Below are 22,547 nucleotides of genomic sequence, written 5' to 3' on the forward strand. Positions count from 1 at the left end.
GATGTGACTGGGACATAGCACCTACTGGATGCACAGCAGCAACTCACTGAGGTTCCTCCTACAGCACCTTCGAAACTTGCGACCTCTACCACTGAGAAGGACAAGGGCAGCAGATACATGGGAATGCCATCACCTGCAAGTTCCCCTCCAAGTCACTCACCGTCCCAAATTGGAAATATATCGGCCATTCCTTCTCTGTTGCTGGATCAAATTCCTGGAACTCCCTCCCTAACAGCACTGTGGGTGCACCTACACCACATGGACTGCAGTGGTTCACGAAGGCAGCTCACCACCACCTTCTCAAGGGACAATTAGGGATGGGCAATAAATTTTGGGCCCAGCCAGTAATGCCCACATTCCATGAAAGAGTAAGACAAAAATGGATATCTCTATTTGAAGGAGCCAGCAGTTTCCCATTGGGCTGAATGGCCTCCTTCTGCATTGTATAATGAACTTGGAACATAGAACGGTACAGCACAGGAACAGGCCCTTTAGCCCATGGTGATGTGCCGAACCTGACACTAAATTAAACTAATCCCTTCTGCCTGACCTTGGTCCATATCCCTCTATTCCTTGCATGTTCATGTCCTTATCTAAAAGCCCCTTAAATGCCCCTATCATATCTGCTTGCACCACCACCCCTGGCAGCATGTTCCAGAATGGGTGTCAGAATAATTTAAAAGTTACTTTCCAACTCAAGAACTCAAGAGCATCTTGTGTTGTTGACGTTGGTCTCAGAATCAAAGAATTGCAGAAGGAGGCCCATCGAGTTGGCATTGGCTCTCTGAAAGAGCATTCTACTTTATCACACTTCCCTGCCTTATCCTGATGATCTTACACGGTCTTTTCAGATAATCCAATTCCCTTTCCAATACCTCGATCAAACCTGCCTCCACCACACTCACAAAATTGTTCCAGACTCCAACCACCCTTTAGGTGAAAATTCTTTTCACATGTCTTCAGCTCCTTGTGCCCATTATTTGAATCTGTGCCCTTCAGTTCTTGGTGCCTTCTTTGAGTTCATGAATTACTTTGCCCATACCCCTCAGAATGTTAAATATCTCTGTCAAGTCTTTTATCAGACTACTTTTCTTCAAGGAAAACAAACCCAACTGCCACCCCGACCGCCCCCCCCCCCCCTCCCCACACACACACAATCTATCCTCACAGCGACAGTTCTTCATTCCTGTGAATTTCGTCTGTATTCTCCCCAATGCCTTCACAACCTTTCTCGAGTACTGTGCCCAGAACTGGACTCAGTATTCCAGATAAGACTTATTTAGTGTCTTATACAAGTTCAACATGGCCTCCTTACTCCATGCCCCTATTAATAAAACAAAGGATACCATATCCTTTGTCCAAAGATGTGCGGGTTAGGTTGATTGGCCAAGCTAAATTGCCCCTTAGTGTCCCGGGATGCGTAGATTAGAGGGATTAGTGGGTAAATATGAGGGTTAGAGGGATTAGCAGGTAAATATGTAGGGATACGGGGATAAGGCCTGGGATTGTTGTCGGTGCAGACTCGATGGGCCGAATGGCCTCTTTCTGCACTGTAGGGTTTCTATTTCTATTTCTATTTCATATGCTCTATTAACTATTCTTTCATAAGACCATAAGACATGGGAGCAGAATTAGTCCACTTGGCCCATCAAGTCTGTTCCGCCATTCAATCATGGTTGATTTTTTTCTCATCCCCATTTGATATGCCCAGCCACCTTCAATGACTTGTATATATACACCGAGGTCGTTTTCTCTCTGCACCTCCCTTTACTATGCACTGTCTCTCCATATTCTTCCTGCCAAAATGAATCAGCTCACACTTGACATAGAAACCCTACAGGAAACCCATTCAGCCCATCAGGTCTGCACTGACCACAATCCCACACAGGCCCTATCCTCATTTAGTTACCATGCTAATCCTTCTATCCTATCACACCCTGGGACACTAAGGATTAATTTAGCATGTCCAACCAGCCTAACCTGCACATCTTTGGACTGTGGGAGGAAACGGGAGCACTCGAAGGAAACCCACACAAACACGGGGAGAATGTGCAAACTCCACACAGACTGTGACCCAAGTTGGAAATCGAATCCGGGTCTCTGGCGCTGTGAGGCAGCAGTGCTAACCACTGTGCCACCGTGCCGCCCCATTCTCTGCATTGAACTTCATCTGCCAGTTGTTCGCCCTTTCCACCAATATGTTGGTGACCTTTTGAAGTTCAAGGCTATTCTCATCATAGTTGACAGCATGTCCAATCTTCAGATCATCTGCAAATTTTGAAATGATCCCCTGCACACCACAGCCTGAATTACTAATGTATATCTGGAAGGGCAAGGTTCCCAACACTGAACCCTGGAGAACTCCACTGCAAACCTTCCGCCCATCTGAAAAACATCTGCTCTCTGTTTCCTATTACTCTGTAAATCTCTCAGCCAAGGGCGTCATTTCCCTTTTTATTCCACGAATTAGAATTTTGCTCTCAAGTCTGTCGTGTGGCTCTGTGTCAACTGCCTTATGGAAATCCATCAACAGCATTGTCCTCACTCACCCTAGCAAGCGGAGAATATTCCATCATGGTGCTGACTTCTACCTTAGAATCATAGAATCGACGGCACGGAGACAGGCACTTCGGCCCAAACTGGTCCATGCTGATCAAAAAGCCCATCTAAAGCTAACCCCATTTGCCTGCATTTGGCCCATATCCCTCTAAACCTTTCCTATCCATGTATCTGTCCAAATGCCTTTTAAATGCGATCAATGTCCCTGCCTCACCCACTTCCTCCGGCAGCTCATTCCACACACGTACCACCCTCTGTGGAAAAAGGTTGCTCCTCAGGTTCCCATTAATTCTTTCCCCTCTTACTAATTTGATTTGATTTATTATTGCCACTTCTTTTCGCATACAGTGAAAAGTATTGTTTCTTGCGAGCTATACAGACAAAGCATACCGTTCATACAGAAGAAAACGAGAGAGTGCAGAATGTAGTGTTACAGTCGTAGCTCGGGTGCAGAGAAAGATCAACTTAATGCAAGGTAGGTCCATTCAAAATTCTGACAGCAGCAGGGAAGAAGCTGTTCTTGAGTCGGTTGGTACGTGACCTCAGCCTTTTGTATCTTTTTCCCAACGGAAGAAGGTGGAAGAGAGAATGTCTGGGGTGCGTGGGGCCCTTAATTATGCTGGCTGCTTTTCCCCGAGGCAGCGGGAAGTGTAGACAGAGTCAATGGATGGGAGGCTGGTTTGCGTGATGGATTGGGCTTCATTCACGACCTTTTGTAGTTACTTGCGGTCTTGGGCAGAGCAGGAGCCATACCAAGCTGTGATACAACCAGAAAGAATGCTTTCTATGGTGCATCTGTAAAAATTAACTTAAACCTATGCCCTCTAGTTCTTGATTCCCCAACCCAGGGAAAAAGACTGAATGCATTCACCCTATCCATGCCTCTTATACACCTTTATAAGATCATCCCTCAGCCTCTTACACTCCAAAGAAAAAAGTCCTGCCTTGTAGATGATGACTTATTCGATGCAGGATTCTCCTGCTGAGCGCCAAATTCTCCGTCCACTCTTGCAGAGGCAGCGAGGCGTGAGCGGCCAGAGAATTCTGGCCCATGCCTCTGCCCTGTCTTTGGAGCCACTGTGATTATTTACGGGTGCAGTTCAGTTTCTAGGACATTGAGGGCAGGGGGATTAAGTGATGGTAATGCGGTTCCAGGATCAAGGGTTATGGGGAGAAGGCAGGAGAATGAGGATGAGAATCATATCAGCTATGAGTGGGGCGGCACGGTGGCACAGTGGTTAGAACTGCTGCCTCACAGCGCCAGGGACCTGGGTTCGATTCCCAGCTTGGGGCACTGTCTGTGTGAAGTTTGCACATTCTCCCCATGTCTGCGTGGGTTTTCTCTGGATGCTCTGGTTTCCTCCCACATTATAGAGTCATAGAGGTCTACAGCATGGAAACAGGCCCTTCAACCAACTTGTCCATGCCACCCTTTTTTTTAAACCCCTAAGCTTATCCCAATTGCCTGCATTTGGCCCATATCCCTCTATACCCATCTTACTCATGTAACTGTCTAAATGCTTTTTAAAATACAAAATTGTACCTGCTCAACTACTATCTCTGGCAGCTTGTTCCAGACACTCACCACCCTCTGTGTGAAAAAATTGCCCCTCTGGACACTTTTGTATCTCTCCCCTCTCACCTTAAACTATGCCCTTTGGTTTTAGACTCCCCTACCTTTGGGAAAAGATATTGACTATCCAGCTGATCTATGCCCCTCATTATTTTATAGATCTCTATAAGGTCACCCCTCAGCCTTCTACGGTCCAGAGTCAACGGATGGGAGGCTGGTTTGAGTGATGGACTGGGCTTCATTCACGACCTTTTGTAGTTCCTTGCAGTCTTGGGCAGAGCAGGAGCCATACGACGCTGTTATACAGCCAGAAATAATGTTTTCTATGGTGCATCTGTAAATATTTCTCCTTATAAACCCAGTCTATCCAACCTCCTCTTATAACTCAAACCATCAAGTCCCGGTAGCATCCTCGTAAATCTTTTCTGCACTCTTTCTCGTTTAATAATATCTTTTCTATAATAGGGTGACCAGAACTGTATGCAGTATTCCAAGTGTGGCCTTACCAATGTCTTGTACAACTTCAACAAGACGTCCCAACTCCTGTATTCAATGTTCTGACCGATGAAACCAAGCATGCCGAATGCCTTCTTCACCACTCTGTCCACCTGTGACTCCACTTTCAAGGAGCTATGAACATGTACCCTTCGATCTCTTTGTTCTGTAACTCTCCCCAATGCCCTACCATTAACCAGATGTGCTGGTTAGGTGCATTGGCCATGCTAAGATCTCCCTTGGTGTACCTGAACAGGCACTGGAGTGTGGCGACTAGGGGAATTTCACAGTAACTTCATTGCAGTGCTAATGTAAGCCTACTTGTGACTAATAAATAAACTTTATGATTGAATGGTGGAGCAGACTCGATGGGCCGAATGGCCTAATTCTGCTCCTATATCTTATGGTTTTATACCCAGGGTGATGGCTAAAAGTTTAACGTTTATTTATTTGTCACAAGTAAGGCTTACATTAACACTGCAATGAAGTTACTGTGAAATTCCCCTAGTCGCCACAGTCCAGCGCCTGTTCGGGTCAATGCACCCTAACCAGCACATCTTTCAGAATGTGGGAGGAAACCAGAGCACCCGGAGGAAACCCACGCAGACACGGGGAGAATGTGCAAACTTCACCAATTACCCAAGCTGGGAATTGAACCTGGGTACCTGGCGCTGTGAGGTAGCAGTGCTAACCATTGTGCCACCGTGCCATAGCCAAGACTTTCTCTTGCTGATCATTGCCTGGCATTTGAGTGAAGCACTGACCATTCCCTCACCGCAACAGCTCAGTAGACATGCCATTTCTGTTTGAGATGACCAAAATGAGTGAGCACATTGTCCAGTGACTGAAGTGTTAGCAATGTCCCTGTAAGTAGACAGTAATGGGTTCTTGTATTTTAAATTGTTAACCTGGCTATTATCACAGTCATGATGTGGAGATGCCGGCGTTGGACTGGGGTGAACACAGTAAGAAGTCTCACAACACCAGGTTAAAGTACAACAGGTTTATTTGGTAGCAAATACCATAAGCTTTCAGAGTGCTGCTCCTTCGTCAGATGGAGTGGAAATGTGCCACTCCATCTGACGAAGGAGCAGCGCTCCGAAAGCTTATGGTATTTGCTACCAAATAAACCTGTCGGACTTTAACCTGGTGTTGTGAGACTTCTTACCGTATTATCACAGTACCAAACATCTGTTTAAGTGTTTTGACAATAATATCCCGAAATCAATTTTCACATTCCTTGTGATTTTTTCCCTTCCTTGCCTCTTGTTCTCTGAATGGACAGAGTTTCTTTCACACACCCCTGACCCTCCTCCTGGGAATTTACAAACAAACCCGCAGTTCCTCCAGCCTGGCCATAACTCCGCAAGGTTCAGGGTAAAGCCGACTGGGAACCGTGAGTAAAAACTTTTACTAGAATTTGTGGAACTTGGGCTGGGCTCCTGGTGAGAAACTTTCGAACTTTCTTTCCAAAGTCTAAGGAAAGGAGAGAGAGAGAGAGGTGTGTGTGTGAGAGAAAGAAAGCACTCCGATCTGAATCCTACATTTCAATATCCAACTCTTCCGCTTTCCTTTAGAAGGTGGACTTTGATCTGTTCTGAGGAGTGAAGTGAGTTACGGGTTGACGCACTGTCTAAAATCCAACAACTCTCTCAAGACAGACAACGTGTCTCTTTAATTCTACCCTGAGACAATTTGCTCTCTTAAATTTAACAACAGATCCCCCAACAAGCTTAAATAATACGACAAGATTCTGTCAAATTCCTGCTTCTGAATCTGGCGGCTGCCTTTCTGCAGTTTGACATTTACTTAAATAACAAGCAAATAATAAGTCTTAAAAAAGAACTTGCAAAAGTTAGGGAAGTTTTTCCCCTGTGTGGTTTTAACAGATGATCTTATTCTAGCAGCACTACTTATGCAGGAAGCGTCGCGGCCAATAAGTTGCCAAACCCGTTTCCAAACAACTTTGGAGGCAAATATGCTTTCCTTTTAAAAAGTCCCCCTCCCCCACCCGCCGTCAAATATTGTTTCTGGGGCTTTTGTGAAGGTTTCCGATCCCAATCTGTGACCCCCCCCCCCCCCCATTCACTAAAAGATGCTTCAAAGTCGACACAAGGGTTTCCTGTAAGGGAGAGGACAATTCTTCCTTTCATTATCATTCGATTTATTATTGTCACATGTATTGGAATAAGGTGAAAAGTATTGTTTCTTGCACGCTATACAGACAAAGCATACCGTTCATAGAGTACATAGGGGAGAAGACAAGGAGAGGGGTGCAGAATGTAGTGTTACCATCATCGCTAGGGTGCAGAGAAAGATCAACTTAATGCAAGGTAGGTCCATTCAAAAGTCTGACAGCAGCAGGGAAGAAGCTGTTCTTGAGTCGGTTGGTACGTGACCTCAGACTTTTGTATCTTTTTCCCAACGGAAGAAGGTGGAAGAGAGAATGTCCGGGGTGCGTGGGTCCTTGATTATGCTGGCTGCTTTGCCGAGGCAGTAGGAAGTGTAGACAGACTCGATCCATGGGAGGCTGGTTTGAGTGATGGATTGGGCTACGTTAACAACCCTTTGTAGTTTCTTGTGGTCTTGGTTAGAGCAGGAGCCATACCAAGCTCTGATACATCCAGAAAGGATGCTTTCTATGGTGTATCTGTAAAAGTTGGTGTGAGTTGTAGCGGACATGCCAAATTTCTTTGGAGAAAGTAGAGGCATTGGTGGGCTTTCTTAACCATAGCATTGGTGTGGAGGGAAAAGGACAGGCTGTTGGTGATCTGGGCACCTTGAAACTTGAAGCTCTCGACCATTTCCACTTCATCACTGTTGATGTAGACAGGGGCATGTCCTCCACTACGCTTCCTGAAGCCGATGACAATCTCCTTCGTTTTATTGACATCGAGTGAGAGATTATTGTCCTCGCACCAGTTCATAAAGCCACACTTAATGACTGCCAGAGGTTCTAAACCAAATGGGTGCTTGCGGAATGTTGTCGCTGTTGCATCGGTTTCCTCCCACAGTCCAAAGATGTGCAGGTTAGGTTGACTGGCGATGCTAAATTGCCCCTTAGTGTCAGGGGGACTAGCAGAGTAAATACGTGGGGTTATGGGGATAGGACCTGGGTGGTATCGTTGTCAGTGCAGGCTCGATGGCCTGAATGGCCTCCTTGTGCACTAGGGATTCTATGAACCCACCAGAGGTGAATATTAGCCAGGGCACCAGGAAGGAGTTCCACTTCCTGTTCTTCTCCAAAATAATGGCAGTGGAATATTTTACATTTATCAGAGCAGCCAAATGTCGCCAGGGTTTCATATCCCACCTGAAAAACGGCACCTCTGACAGTGCAGCACTTCTCTCAATGGGTAGTGAATCTGTGGAATTCTTTAGCATAGAGAGCGGTCGGGGCTGTTCAAGGCTGATTGTTAATCAGTAAAGGAATCAAGGGTTACGGGGGTGAGACGGGAAAGTGGAGTTGAGGATTATTATATCAGTTCACTCATGATCTCATTGAATGGCAGAGCAGACTCGATGGACCGAATGGCCTATTTCTGCTCCTATGCTTTCTGGTCTTATGAAAGGGTGGTGGAGACAGAAACTGTTAATGAGTTTTTAAAAAGTTATTGGATATGCAGTTGAGGTGCCACAACCTATGGAGCTGGGAAGTGGGATTAGGCTGAATGGCTTGTTTCGGGCAGCACACACACGATGGGCTGAATGGCTGCCTGCTTCTGTGCTGTACATTTTCTCAGTGTCTATGTTTCCAACATCACTAAAAGCCAGACTCTCCATTAGTTGTCTCATTGCGGTTTGTGTGGGAACTCACTGCCATTGCATTGGCTATCACATTTCTTACATATACACTTCAATAAGTACTTCATTGGCTGGAGAACACTCATGGGGGCGATACAGTACCAGAATTCATAGGATTGTGGAATGGTTATAGTACAGAAAGAGAACAGTCAACCCATCAGGGTGGCACAGTGGTTAGCACTGCTGCCTCAGAGTGCCAGGGACCTGGGTTCGATTCCAGACTTGGGTCACTGTCTGTGTGGAGTTTGCATGTTCTCCCCGTGTCTGCGAGGGTTTCCTCCGGGTGCTCCGGTTTCCTCCCACACTCCAAAGATGGGTTAGATTGATTGGCCATGCTAAATTGAACCGAGTGTCAGGGGGATTAGCAGGGTAAATGTATGGGATTACGGGAATAGGGCCTGGGTGGAATTGTGGTCGGTACAGGTTCGATGGGCCGAATGGCCTCGTTCTGTACTGTAGGGATTCTACGATTCTATCATGTTCATGTTCAGGGAGTCCCATTCTCCACTGTCTCCCAGTAGCCCTGCAATCTTCAAATAACTCTCAATTCCCCTTTGAATGCTACAATTGAATCTGTCTCCACCACAGTCTCGGGCGGTGAATTCCAGATCCCTCACCACTCGCTGTGTTCAAGGAATTATGGACTGTTTAATGTTAAAATGATAGTGAGCCAGCATGTGGATGATTTTTTTTGCAGTTGATATATCTGTGGATCTATGAAATGTAATCTGTCCATCATTTGAATCAACATCTCAAATCAGATCGGCGATTCTTCTCACAGCTGAATGCAAACCCAGCAGCTGTTCTCAACATCATAGAATCATAGAATCCCTACAGTGCAGAAGGAGGCCATTCGGTTCATCGAGTCTGCACCAACCACAATCCCACCCAAGCCCTATCCCCATAACCCCATGCACTTACCCTAGTTAGTCCCCCTGATACTAAGGGGCAATTTAGCATGGCCAATCCACCTAACCTGCACATCTTTGGAGTGTGGGAGGAAACCGGAGCACCCAGAGGAAACCCACATGGGGAGAACGTGCAAACTTCACACAGACAGTGACTCAAGCCGGGAATCGAATCCAGGTCCCTGGCGCTATGAGGCAGCAGTGCTAACCACTGTGCCATCCCATCCTGATTTCAATTCCCACCAGGACATTTGGATAATATCAATTCAGTTGAAAACAAGTTGGGAATAAACTTGGGAGTAAAGGTGATCAAAGAACAGTTTGATTGTTGTTAAAACAAAACTGGTTCACCAGTCTTCCTTTAGGTAAGGCAGTCTGTCATCCCTATCTGGGTCTAGACCCTATGTGACTCAATGGGTGACACTGGTGCTGCTAGGTCTAAAGATTGTGAATTCAAGTCTGACTCAAGGCTGAAACCCCCAGGGCCAATCCACCTAACCCGCACATCTTTGGACTGTGGGAGGAAACTGGAGCACCCGGAGGAAACCCACACAGGGAGAATGTGCAAACTCCACACAGACAGTGACCCAAGCCGGGAATCGAAACTGGGTCCCTGGCGCTGTGAAGCAGCAATGCTAACCACTGTGCCACTGTGGATGGAACAGCAGTTAGGGATGAGGAATAAATGGTGGTCCACTGTCGTTCATGTCCCATAAAATTAATTTTTTAAAAATTGCCAATTAGTTTGATTTGATCTACCCAGCGAATCAACTGCGGTCTTTAGATGATGGCATTTAACTCTAAGATAGACAGTGTCATGTGGCTTTAACTTGATCTCAGGCTAACATTGATAAGCCTGTGAGACCTTCGCCATTGTCCACCACTGGAATGTATATAGGAAAGATGTAAAAAAACCTGTTCCAGGAACCATGTGGCAGCAGACAAAGAGAGAAGCTGATTGGTCAATGGAAGGAGTGCTACAGCCGAGGGAACTGTGATCATTGAAGGAGAAAGGCAGCCAAACGTGACTCACGCTCCGAACAACATCTGCTCTGTGCTCAGAATGGGATGATTGAAAGGGGATCTGACTCATCATTGGAAGAATCTTGAAGGAAGTCTGACCAATAGAAGGATATCTACAATCAAAAGGAGATTGACACTTTTTTGACCCTTTGCAGACGCTTGGTATCCTCCTCACAACTTGCTTTCCTTTTTATTTTTGTATCATGAACAAATTTGGCTACAATACAGTCAGTCCCTTCATCGTTAATATAGATTGTAAATAGTTAAGGCCCCAGCACTGATTCCTTTGGCACTCCACTAGTGACATGTTTGCCAAGTTAAAAATGGCCTATTTATCTTGATTCTGTTTCTTGTCAGTTCGCCAATCCTACATCCGTAGATTCCCTACAGTGCAGAAGGAGACTATTTCGCCCATTGAGCCTGAACCGACCACAATCCCACCCAGACCCTATCCCTGTAACCCCACGTATTTACCTGCTAGTCCCCCTGACACTGAGGGGCAATTTAGCACAGCCAATCAACCTAACCCGCGCATCTTTGGACTGTGGGAGGAGACCGGAGCACCTGGAGGAAACCCATGCAGACACAGGGAGAATGTGCAGTCACCCAAGGCAGTAATTGAACCCGGGTCCCTGGTGCTGTGAGGCAGCAGTACTAATCACGGTGCCACCGTTCCACCCATGCTAATGGATCATCACCAACAACATGAGCTCTTACCTTGTGCAGTAACTTATTATGTGGAACCTGATCAAATGCCTTTTGGAAATCTAAATACACCACATCTACAGGTTCCCCTTTATCCACCCTGCTTGTTACATCCTCAAAGAACTCTAATCAATTTGTCAGACAGGATTTCCCTTTCACAGAACGATGTTGACTCTGCCCGATTCTATTATGATTGTCTAAATATCCTGCTACTACCTCTTTAATAATGGATTTTAGAATTTTCCCAGTGACTGGTATTAGACTAACTGGCCTATATTTTCCTTTTTTCTGTCTCCCTCCTTTCCTGAATAGAGCTGTGACATTTGCACGGTGTTCCTTTGGGTAAGGCAGTCTGTCATCCCTATCTGGGTCAGGACCCTATGTGACTCAATGGGTGACGCTGGTGCTGCTAGGTCTAAAGATTGCGAGTTCAAGTCTGACTCAAGGCTAAAACCCCCAGGGCAGTACTGACAAAGTGTTGGAAATCTGTCTCTCAGTTTCTTCAGTCACCCTTTGATAGTTTCCAAATATTTCCCAATTGTAGCTGGGATTGTTCTGGAATCTAAGGTGTTTTGGAAGATTACCACAAATGCATCTGCTGTCTCCTCAGCCACTTGTTTCAAGGCCCGAGGACACAGGCCATCATGTCCCTGGGGGGGGGTTGTCAGCCTTTTGTCCAATTAGTTTTCCCAATAATCTTTCTGTCGGATTGTGATTGTTGAAAGTTCCTTCCTCCCTTTTGCCTCTTGGTTTTCCAATATTCCAGGCTCGTGTTTTGCATCTTCTATCAATTCTTCAATCTCTCCTAAGGGGCCAGCACTTATGATAACTACTCTTTTTCATTTTATAAGTCTGTAGAAGCGTCTGCAGTTATTTTCTATATTTCTTGCTAATGGTCTCTCAGTTTCTTCAGTCACCCTTTGATAGTTTCCAAATATTTCCCAATTGTCTGACCTACAGGGCAGCATGGTAGCACAGTGGTTAGCACTGCTGCCTCACGGCACCAGGATCTGAGTTCGATTCTCGGCTTGGGTCACTGTCTGTGCAGAGTCTGCACATTCTCCCCGTGTCTGCGTGGGTTTCCTCCGGGTGCTCCGGTTTCCTCCCACAGTCTGAAAGACGTGCTGGTTAGGTGCATTGGCCGTGCTAAATTCTCCACCAGTGTACCCGAGCAGGCGCCGGAGTGTGGCGACTGGGGGATTTTCACAGTAACTTCTTTGCATTGTTAATGTAAGCCTACTTGTGACACTAATAAATAAACTTAAAACTTTAACACTAAATGATGAACCATTGTTAACCTTTTCTTTCAATTTAATACCTTCCTTAACTTCCTTAGCCATGGACATTGTATCCTTCTTGTAGAGTCTATCATTTTCAATGGAATGCATCTTTGGGAGAGTTGGGAGATATCTCCTTAAATATCTGCACTTCTTCTCCTCTGTCTTACCCTTTTAACCTGTTTTCCTATTCCATCTTAGCCAACTGTGTCTTCATACCCTTGTAATTTAAGTTTAAGACACTAGTTTTAGACCCACATTTCTCACCCTCAGCCTGAATGTGAATTTCTGTCATGGTAGGATCCCTCTTGCCTCGAGGATCCTTTATTGGGTCATTAATTAAACCTGTCTCATTACACATTACCAGATCTAATGTACCCGGCTTCCTTGTTGCTTCCAAAAAGTATTATTCTAAGAATGAAAACAGTGAAAAAGTATAAGGAAGTGAAAGATGTTGCAGAAAACAGAGCAAAAAAGGGGAATTGGAACTCATAGAAACCCTACAGTGCAGAAGGAGGCCATTCGGCCCATCGGGTCTGCACCGACCACAATCCCACCCAGGCCCTACCCCCACACATTTTACCCACTAATCCCTCTAACCTACACATCTCAGGACTCTAAGGGGCAATTTTTAACCTGGCCAATCAACCTAACCGCACATCTTTGGACTGTGGGAGGAAACCGGAGCACCCAGAGGAAACCCACGCAGACACGAGGAGAATGTGCAAACTCCACACAGACAGTGATCCGAGCCGGGAATCGAACCCGGGACCCTGGAGCTGTGAAGCAGCAGTGCTAACCACTGCTCAATTTCTCTGTAGACCATGTGCAACAAGCTACCTTAAACCAAGTCCAGGTTTGTGTTATAACTCTCATCCTTGTTTTCAAGTCCCTCCACAGCCTCACCTCACTCACTGCTCTGTAACCTCCCCCAGCCCCATAATCCCACTGAGATCTCTGCGATGCTCCAATTATGGCCTCCTGTTCAGCCCCATTTTTCCACCATTGGTGGTAATGTCTTCAGTTTAAGAATATTCTCCCTTTAGCCTCTCTCTACCTTTCTCTCTCTCTCTCACACACACACACACTCTCACTCCTTTTCTCTCTCTGTGTCACTCTTTCTGTCTCACACACTCTGTCTCTCTCACACTCTCTCTCTTTCTCTCCCTCTCTCTCTCCCATGACCCACACACTGACCAAAGTGAAAAACCTCATTGGACGCACCTATACCCTTAATACCTCATACTGCTCTCACCGTCTTCTAGGCCTGAAAAGAAGCAGGCACTCCTGGAAGCGCAGGAAACGTGCAGGCCTGCAGGTGTGAGTGAAACAACGTGGTCCCAAGGCCCCCTCTCCCTGGCTTACTCCTGGCAAGTGTCCAATCCCTAGAAAACAAGCTAGACAAACTTAAAGGCAGACTCACTTTTAAAAGAGAACTGAGGGAGTGCTGTGCACTCTGTTACATGGAGACGTGGCTCACTCCGGCTTCACTGAACAGTGCCCTACACCCATAGGGCTTCTCAATCCATTGAATGGACCGTACAGCGGCCTCAAGCAAGGCTAGGAGAGGTGGGGTCTGCTTCCTAATCAACACCTCGTGGTACTAAGATGTAGCAACACTGGTGAGTTTTTGCTCCCCGGACCTAGAATACCTGACGCTAAAATGCCGCCCCTACTATCTTCCATGAGACTTCACCTCCGTTATCCTGACTGCAGTTTACATCCCACCCCACACAGACATGAAGACGTGCTGGACGAAATATACACCACTACGAATAGCCTTGAGATGAAACATCCCGAGGCCTTGTTCATCGTGGCCGGGGACTTCAATCAGACCAAGCTCAAGAGCGTCCGACCAAGTTACCACCAACATGTCTTCTGTTCCACCAGAGGCCCAAACATCCTAGACCACTGCTACACAAATATTAAACATGCCGACCGCTCTATCGCCCGCCCACACTTTGGCAAATCAGGCCACAAGGCTGTGCTCCCGCTCCCGGCTTACAAGCAAAAACTGAAGCAGGAGAATCCATCAAAGAGAGTCGTGCAATGTTGGTCTGAGGAATCGGATGATCTCCTACGGGGCTGCCAGGAGTCAGTGGACTGGTCAGTATTTAAAAACTCTGCGACCAGCCTGAACAAGTACGCCACTACAGTAACTGACTTCATTAGTAAGTTGTGGTGAACCATCATTGGTTCCCACTGGATAGTGCTGAGCCAGGGTCTGGCCGGTACTACAGGATGTACATATGTTACTGTTGGGTTGTGCTACTTGTTGCTGTTGGGGTTAGGGTGGGGTTGTTACACCTTTGTACTGTAGTGTTGTGGTACATCCCAGTCGGGCTCCGCCTCCTGGGAGAGGTATAAAAGTCCCTGCTCTGGCCTGGACCCCTTCTGTCTGGGATAGTGTATATAATTACTGGCTGCTTCATTACAGTAAATAAAAGCCTTTTATTTCCCGAGCATCTGGCCTCGTGTTTGAGTAGCGCATCATAAGTGTGTAGAAGGCTGTGAGCCAAAGAAGCAAATCCGTGTATTTCCCATACGGGAACCATGGATGAACAGGGATACCCACTGCTTGCTGAAGTCCAGGTCTGAGGCATTCAAGTAAGGCGACACTGACCTGTACAAGGAAGCCAGATACGATCTAAGGAGATCCATCAAAGATGCCAAAAGACAGTACTGGACCAAGCTAGAGTTCCAGGCTAGCCACACAGACCCCCGCTGACAGTGGCAAAGTCTGCAAGACATAACAGGCTACAATATGCAGGCATGTAAAATCTCCAGCTCCAACGCACCCCTCCCTGATGAGCTCAATGCATTCCACGCCCGGTTTGAGCAAGAAGTCAGTGAGAGCACGCCCTCCATCCCGGAGGACTCAGACGAACCTGTGTCTGAGGTCACCATTCCACATGTCAGAACAGCCTTCTCGAAGGTCAACCCACAGAAAGCGACTGGCCCGGATGCGGTACCTGGACGAGCACTCAGATCCTGCGCGGATCAGCTGGCGGGAGTATTCACAGACATCTTCAACCATTACAACAATCTGAGGTCCCTATCTGCTTCAAGAAGATGACCATCAGCCCAGTATCAAAGATAATGACTATCATCCGACGGCTCTGACATCCATCATTATGAAGTGCTTTGAGAGGTTACTCATGGCACGAATCAATTCCAGCCTCCCAGATTGCCTGGATCCACTACAGTTCACCTATCGTCGCAACAGGTCTACAGAAACGCTATCTCCCTGGCCCTACACGCAACCCTAGAACACCTAGATAACAAAGGCACTTATGTCAGACTTCTATTTATTGACTACAGCTCAGCCTTCAACACCATTATTCCTACAAAACTCATCTCCAAACTCCGTGGCCTCGACTCCGGCACCTCTCTCTGCGACTGGATCCTGAACTTCCTAACCCATAGACCACAATCAGTAAGGATAGGCAACAACACCTCCTCCATGATCATCCTCAACACTGGTGCCCCACAAGGCTGTGTTCTCAGCCCCCTACTATACTCCTTATACACCTATGACTGTGCGGCCAAATTCCCCTCTAACTCGATTTTCAAGTTTGCTGACGACACCACCATTGTGGCTTGGATCTCAAACAATGACAAGACAAGAATACAGGAATGAGATAGAGAATCTGGTGAACTGGTGCGGTGATAATAATCTCTCCCTCAATGTCAACAAAACAAAGGAGATCATCATCGACTTCAGGAAGCGTAGTGGAGAACACGCCCTTGGGTCAATGAGGACAAAGTAGAAATGGTCGAGAGCTTCAAGTGTTTAGGTGTCCAGATCACCAACAACCTGTCCTGGTCCCCCCATGCTGACACTATAGTTAAGAAAGCCCACCAACGCCGCTACTTTCTCAGAAGACTAAGAAAACTTGGCATGTCAGCTACGACTCTCACCAAATTTTACAGATGCACCATAGAAAGCATTCTTTCTGGTTGTATCACAGCTTGGTATGGCTCCTGCTCTGACCAAGACTGCAAGAAATTACAAAAGGTGGTGAATATAGCCCAATCCATCACGCAAACCAGCCTCCCATCCATTGACTCTGTCTACACTTCCTGCTGCCTCGGAAAAGCAGCCAGCAAAATTAAGGACCCCACGCACTCCGGAAATTCTCTCTTCCACCTTTTTCCGTTGGGAAACAGATACAACATTCTGAGGATACATACCAAACGACTCAAGAACCGATCCTTCCCTGCTGCCATCAGACTTTTGAATGGACCTACCTTGCATTAAGTTGATCTTTGACTGCACCCTAGCTATGACTGTGACACTGCATTCTGCACTCTCTCGTTTCCTTCTCGATGAATGGTATGCTTTGTCTGTATAGCATGCAAGAAACAATACTTTTCACTGTATACTAATACATGTAACAATAATAAATCAAATCAAATCCAATCGCTCACTCTCTCTCTTTCTCTTTCACTTTCTCTCTCACTGTTTCTTTCTCTTTCACTCTTCGTCTCTCTCACTCTCTCTCTATCACTCTTTCTCTCCCTCTCGCTCTCTCACTCACTTTCCCGCACACTCTCTCTCCCTCTTTCTCACTCTTTTTTTTCTCTCTCACACTCTGTCACTCTTTTTAACATAAGAACATAAGAAATAGGAGCAGGAGTAGGCCATCTAGCCCCTCGAGCCTGCCCCGACATTCAATAAGATCATGGCTGATCTGAAGTGGATCAGTTCCACTTACCCGCCTGATCCCTATAACCCCTAATTCCCTTACTTTTCTCTCACGCTGTCTTACTTTTTCTCTCACTCTCTCATTCACCCTCTCTCTCGCTCTCCCCTTCTCTCGTTCACTCTCTCTCTTCACATTTAAAATGCTCCTTAAAATCAACCTCTTCATCCAAGTTTTAGGTCACCTCTCCTCGCCTCTGCTTATGTCACTCAGTTTGAGAATCGCTTCTGTGATGTATTTTGGGACTGATCACTGTTTTACAGGTGCAATATAAATGTGAATTTCTTTTTCTGCATGGAAAGCCCTTTGTCAAATGACTCTCGATCGAAAATCATAAACTGGAGATTTGATGTTGACCTTTCACACTTGGAACAGTCAAACAACTGCAGACAAGCGATTGTTTGGGTTTCCTCACATTCTGTGTGTTATGGGGAAGATGCAAACACTACTTCCGGCCCTAAAAGCCAAGTGAGGAAGTTAACTATTTACAAAATAACTGGTCTGACCTCAGGCTGAAGTTTGGTGTCTAATCTTGACCACCGCACTTTTGGAAGGATGTCAAGGCCTTGATTTGATTTGAGTTGATTTATTATTGCCACGTGTATCGGGATACAGTGAAATGCATTGTTTCTTGCGCACTATACAGACAAAGCATACTGTTCATAGAAAACATAGAGGAGAAGGAAACGGGAGAGTACAGAATGTAGTGTCACCGTCATAGCTAGGCTGTAGAGAAAGATCAGCTTAAGATAAAGTAATTAGAGCATTTTTAGAGAGTAAAACAAATTATGAGCCTGCGCGTGTTAGGAAGATGCTCTGGCACATTGCAACATACTCAGCAGGAGTGATGAGGGTGCTGGTTGAAAGTAATTTGATGGTGTCCATGCGGACTAGATTATTCCGAGCGGCAATGGAAACAACAAGGAGGTGTCTCTAATCCTGAGGGTATGAATCTGATCCTTTAAGTAAAGGTGACTGAAAAATGTTTGAACTTGTGAAACATCTACTCCTCAATTCCACAGCCACCTCCGTTACCGAGGGAGCATATTTCATTTTCTAGACTAATGTATTATTAAGGTGTAGATTTTAGCGTTCACAGCTGAGCAAATACAGACACTAACAATGTAAAGTAACAACAAAAAGTGCTGGAAAATCTCCGCAGCTCTGGCAGGCTCTGTGGAGAGAGAGATACAGAGTTAACATTCCGAGCCTGGATGACAGTTCTCTGGAGCTCAGTCTGTACATAATCCTGTTTCATACGCAATCAAAACATTCGCCGGCAACCTCCGACCTCGCCCGTGGCTGGGATTTTCCGGTCCCGCTGCAGTGAATGGAGTTTTTGGCTGAGTGCCTAATTCTCCATTCTCACTGGCAGCCAGGCGGGAGCGTGCAAGATCGGAGAATCCTGCCCTGGAACTGTTTCAAGTTTAAGTTTATTTTATTTGTGTCACAAGTAAGGCTTACATTAACACTGCAATGAAGTTACTGTGAAAATCTCCTCGTCGCCACACTCCAATGCCTGTTCGGGTACACTGAGGAGAATTTAGCATGGCCAACGCACCCTAACCAGCACGTCTTTCGGACTGTGGGAGGAAACCGGAGCATCCGGAGGAAACCCACGCAGACACGGGGAGAACGTGGAAACTCCACACAGACAGTGACCCAAGCCGGGAATCAAACCCGGGTCCCTGGTGCTGTGAGGAAGCAGTGCTAACCACTGTGCCACCGTGATGCCCCTAGGAGCAGGAGTAGGCAATGCAGCCCCCTGAGCTTGCTCTGCCATTCAGTGCGATCATGGCTGATCTTGTATCGACCTCAACTCCACTTGCCTGCCCGTTCTCCATAATCCTTCAACCCAATTACTAATTAATTTCTCTTTTAATCCTTTGCATCCTCCCTGCAATGTTCTCCTGGGTGTTGCCTTCCTTTCAGCTGTTAGTAACCTCACCCAATACCAAATCTCCGCACTGACATTCTTCACATTCAGCCTGAGGTTTGAGGGATGCGACATACTTAAAATAAGCCAAGAAATGTGTTAAAAATATCACTGCATCCCGGGTTTGTGAACTGACTGAGTTACAAAGGAGATGGAGAGAGCTGAGATATAACAACAACTTGTATTCATATAGCACCTTTAATGCAATAAAATGTCCCAAGATGCTTCAGAGGAGCCCAATCAAACAAAATTAGTCACTGAGCCCCGTAAGGAGATAGTAAGCAAGTCAGGTGACCAATAGTTTGGCCAAGGTTGTAGGTTTTAAAGAGTGTCTTAAAGTAGGAAAGGGAGTTAGACGCTGCAAAGCTCCAGCCTCGCCTCGCCCATGGCTGTGATTCTCCAGTCCCGCTGCAGTGAATGGAGGTTTGGTTGGAGAATGGAGAGTGCCAAATTCTCCGTTCCCGCTGACAGCGGAGCTGGAATAGGCGAGGTGAATCGCAGAAAGTCGGTATGCAGGTGCAGCATGTGATTAAAAAAGGGCAAATGGGATGTTGGCAATTATTGCAAAGGGACTGGAGGATAAAAGTAGAGCAGGCAAGGGGTGGGCCATGGAAAGGTTCTGTTGACCTCGGGCGAGATTTTATGGTTTCGGGACGAGTGAGGCCTTAAAACCTGCCCCACATCTAGAGTATTGTGTCCAGTTTTGGTCTCCTTACTTGAGGAAGGATGTGGTGGCACTGGAGGCAGTTCAGAGGAGGTTCACCAGATTGATTCTGGGGATGAAAGAGTTGACGTATGAGGAGAGATTAAACAGTTTGGGTTTACAGAACATAGAACATAGAACATTACAGCGCAGTACAGGCCCTTCGGCCCTCGATGTTGCGCCGACCTGTGAAACCAATCTAAAGCCCATCTAACCTACTATTCCAATATCATCTATATGTTTATCCAATGACCATTTAAATGCCCTTAATGTTGGCGAGTCCACTACTGTTGCAGGCAGGGCATTCCAAGCCCTTACTACTCTCTGAGTAAAGAACCTACCTCTAACATCTGTCCTATATCCCTCACCCCTCAATTTAAAGCTATGTCCCCTCGTGCTAGCCATCACCATCCGAGGAAAAAGGCTCTCACTGTCCACCCTATCTAATCCTCTGATCATCTTATATGCCTCTATTAAGTCACCTCTTAACCTTCTTCTCTCTAACGAAAACAACCTCAAGCCCCTCAGCCTTTCCTCATAAGACCTTCCCACCATACCAGGCAACATCCTGGTAAATCTCCTCTGCACCCTTTCCAATACTTCCACATCCTTCCTATAATGCTTACTCGCTGGAGTTCAGAAGGATGAGAGGGGACCTGATCGAGGTATATAAAATTTTAAAAGGGAATGATAAAGTAAATGTAGACCAAGTGTTTCCCTTTATGGGACAATCTCGAACAAGAGGTCACAGGTATAGGGTGAGAGGCGGGAGATTTAAAACTGAGATGAGGAGAAACTACTTCTCGCAGAGGGTGGTGAACTTGTGGGACTCGCTGTCCCATAGCGCGGTGGAGTCTGAATCATTGAATGGTTTCAAGAAGGAGATAGATCTATTTCTAATAAAAAAGGGATAAGGGGATACGGGGAACAGGAGGGGAGGTGGATTTAAGACCAGGGAGAGATCAGCCATGATCTGACTGAATGGCGGAGCAGGCTCGAAGGGCTGAATTTGCCGACTTTTGCTCCTAACTCCTCTGTTCCTATGATATTGGAGAATCCCGCCCCAGAGGTGCAGAGGTTTAGGAAGGGAATTCCAGAGCTTGGGAACCAGGCAAAAAAGACAAAGCAATTGAAAGCAGGAATGAGCAGGAGGTCAGGTGTGGAAGAGCACAGATATCACGGAGCATGGTAGGGTTCCAGAAATGAGAAGGTTAAGGGATGATTCGATTGAAGTTTTTTAAGAGATTAAGGAGGATTGAGAAAGTAGATGGAGAGAAACGATTCCTGCCAGTTGGGGGAGTCCAGGACCGGGGGCAGAGTCTAAAGGCAGGACTTTCCTCCCCTCGCGTGTTTTGCGGCGGGAGGCAGTCTCGCTGGCGGTGGGATCCTATGGCCGTTGTCAACGGGGTCTCCCATTGAGCGCACCCCTTGCCGCCGGGAAGCCCATGGTGGGGGTGTGTCATTGGCAGGACCGTATGATCCTGCTGGCATAGACATCAGCAAGATTCCGTTGTAAGGCAATTTCAAGAGTAAAATTAATCAAAGAAACAAAGGGTGATGCAAATTTTGAATTCTCTTGTGCAAATATTAATTGATGCCCCATAACGATTTTAATCAGGTGATTGAGGTGGGCCTGCTTGAATATGAACTCCCTGATTAAGGGCCAAATTGATGGTCCAATCAGGGAGCCCCATGCTCTGCACTTAAACAGGAGTGGCAGTTCCTCTGGCACTCCGGGTGTAGACTGCAGACTGGGAGCACTCTGGATAGTATTGTTGCATCTTATAAATAAAGACATTTTGGTGAAGGGACTTCCGCTTTGGGGATTTATTACAGGCTCAATCAATTATTAATTTTCAATCTGAAATTGATAGATTTTTATTAACTCACATTATGAATGGATTTGGGGACTGCATGAAACTAGATAATAGAGCAGCCATGATCTGATTGACTGAAGGGGCTGAATAGCCTGCTCCTTCCCTATGTTCCTAGGGTTGAATGCTGAGTATGAGGGCAAGTTATGTGTGGAAAAATAAATTGCTGTTTACTGCTGTGTCCTTCTTAGAATCAGGTCTGTATTTATAGCTAAATGTGATGTTGCTACTAATTTCTAGTGTGTATAAGGCCTCATTTCATCTCGTGCCCTGTCATTTTAAAGCGGCTTCACATCCTCGGTTTAGTAGCCTGGTAATTCTATAACATTTTGACACCAGTTCTGACGATGTCAGCTCCCTGGCCCCATTCTTGCAACGTAGTCACTGATATAATGTACAAAACAAAAGCAAACAGTTTGGGTGGGATTTTCCACGTGTTTTGCCATGGCGGAGGCTGCCCGCCATTGGCCACAGGCGGAACATTCCGGTCCCACCATTGTCAACTGGTTTTCCCGATGAATGCACCGCTCATCATCGTGAAACATGTGGCAGTTGTGCGCCTTCGGCTGGGATCGGAAGATCCCACCAGTGTGAATGGCGGAAAGTTCCGGCCTTTGAAGTCCCGATAAATAGCAATGAGGTAAATGACCAGCCTTTGAATATCTTTAAGGCGGAGGTAGATAGATTCCTGATAAGCAAGGAGGTGGAAGGTTATCGGGGAGTCGGCAGGAATTTGGGATTGAGGTTAAAATGAGATCAGCTGTGATTTTTTATTTATTCATTCATGGGACATGGGCGTCGCTGGCTGGCCAGCATTTATTGCCCATCCCTAGTTGCCCTTGAGAAGGTGGTGGTGAGCTGCCTTCTTGAATCGCTGCAGTCCACGTGCTGTGGGTTGACCCACAATGCCGTTAGGGAGGGAATTCCAGGATTTTGACCCAGCGACAGTGAAGGAATAGCGATATATTTCCAAGTCAGGATTGT

At 46.4% G+C, this 22,547-nt stretch overlaps 1 protein-coding gene across 2 annotated transcripts in view; it reads left to right on the top strand.

Moving 5' to 3' along the window:
* The first annotated feature begins 5,955 nt into the window (after positions 1-5,955).
* Positions 5,956-22,547, top strand: part of slco2b1 (solute carrier organic anion transporter family, member 2B1) — a 95,655-nt gene continuing 79,063 nt past the window's right edge. Inside the window, exon 1 of one of the 2 annotated variants that reach the window (XM_078222656.1) lies at positions 5,956-6,023. The gene's annotated coding sequence lies outside the window, so the exon portion shown is untranslated. The remainder of the gene's footprint in view (positions 6,024-22,547) is intronic. The other variant, XM_078222655.1, reaches the window with a different exon arrangement.

The sequence above is a fragment of the Mustelus asterias genome, chromosome 10 (assembly GCF_964213995.1).
Source record: "Mustelus asterias chromosome 10, sMusAst1.hap1.1, whole genome shotgun sequence".
Classification (NCBI taxonomy): Eukaryota; Metazoa; Chordata; class Chondrichthyes; order Carcharhiniformes; family Triakidae; genus Mustelus; species Mustelus asterias.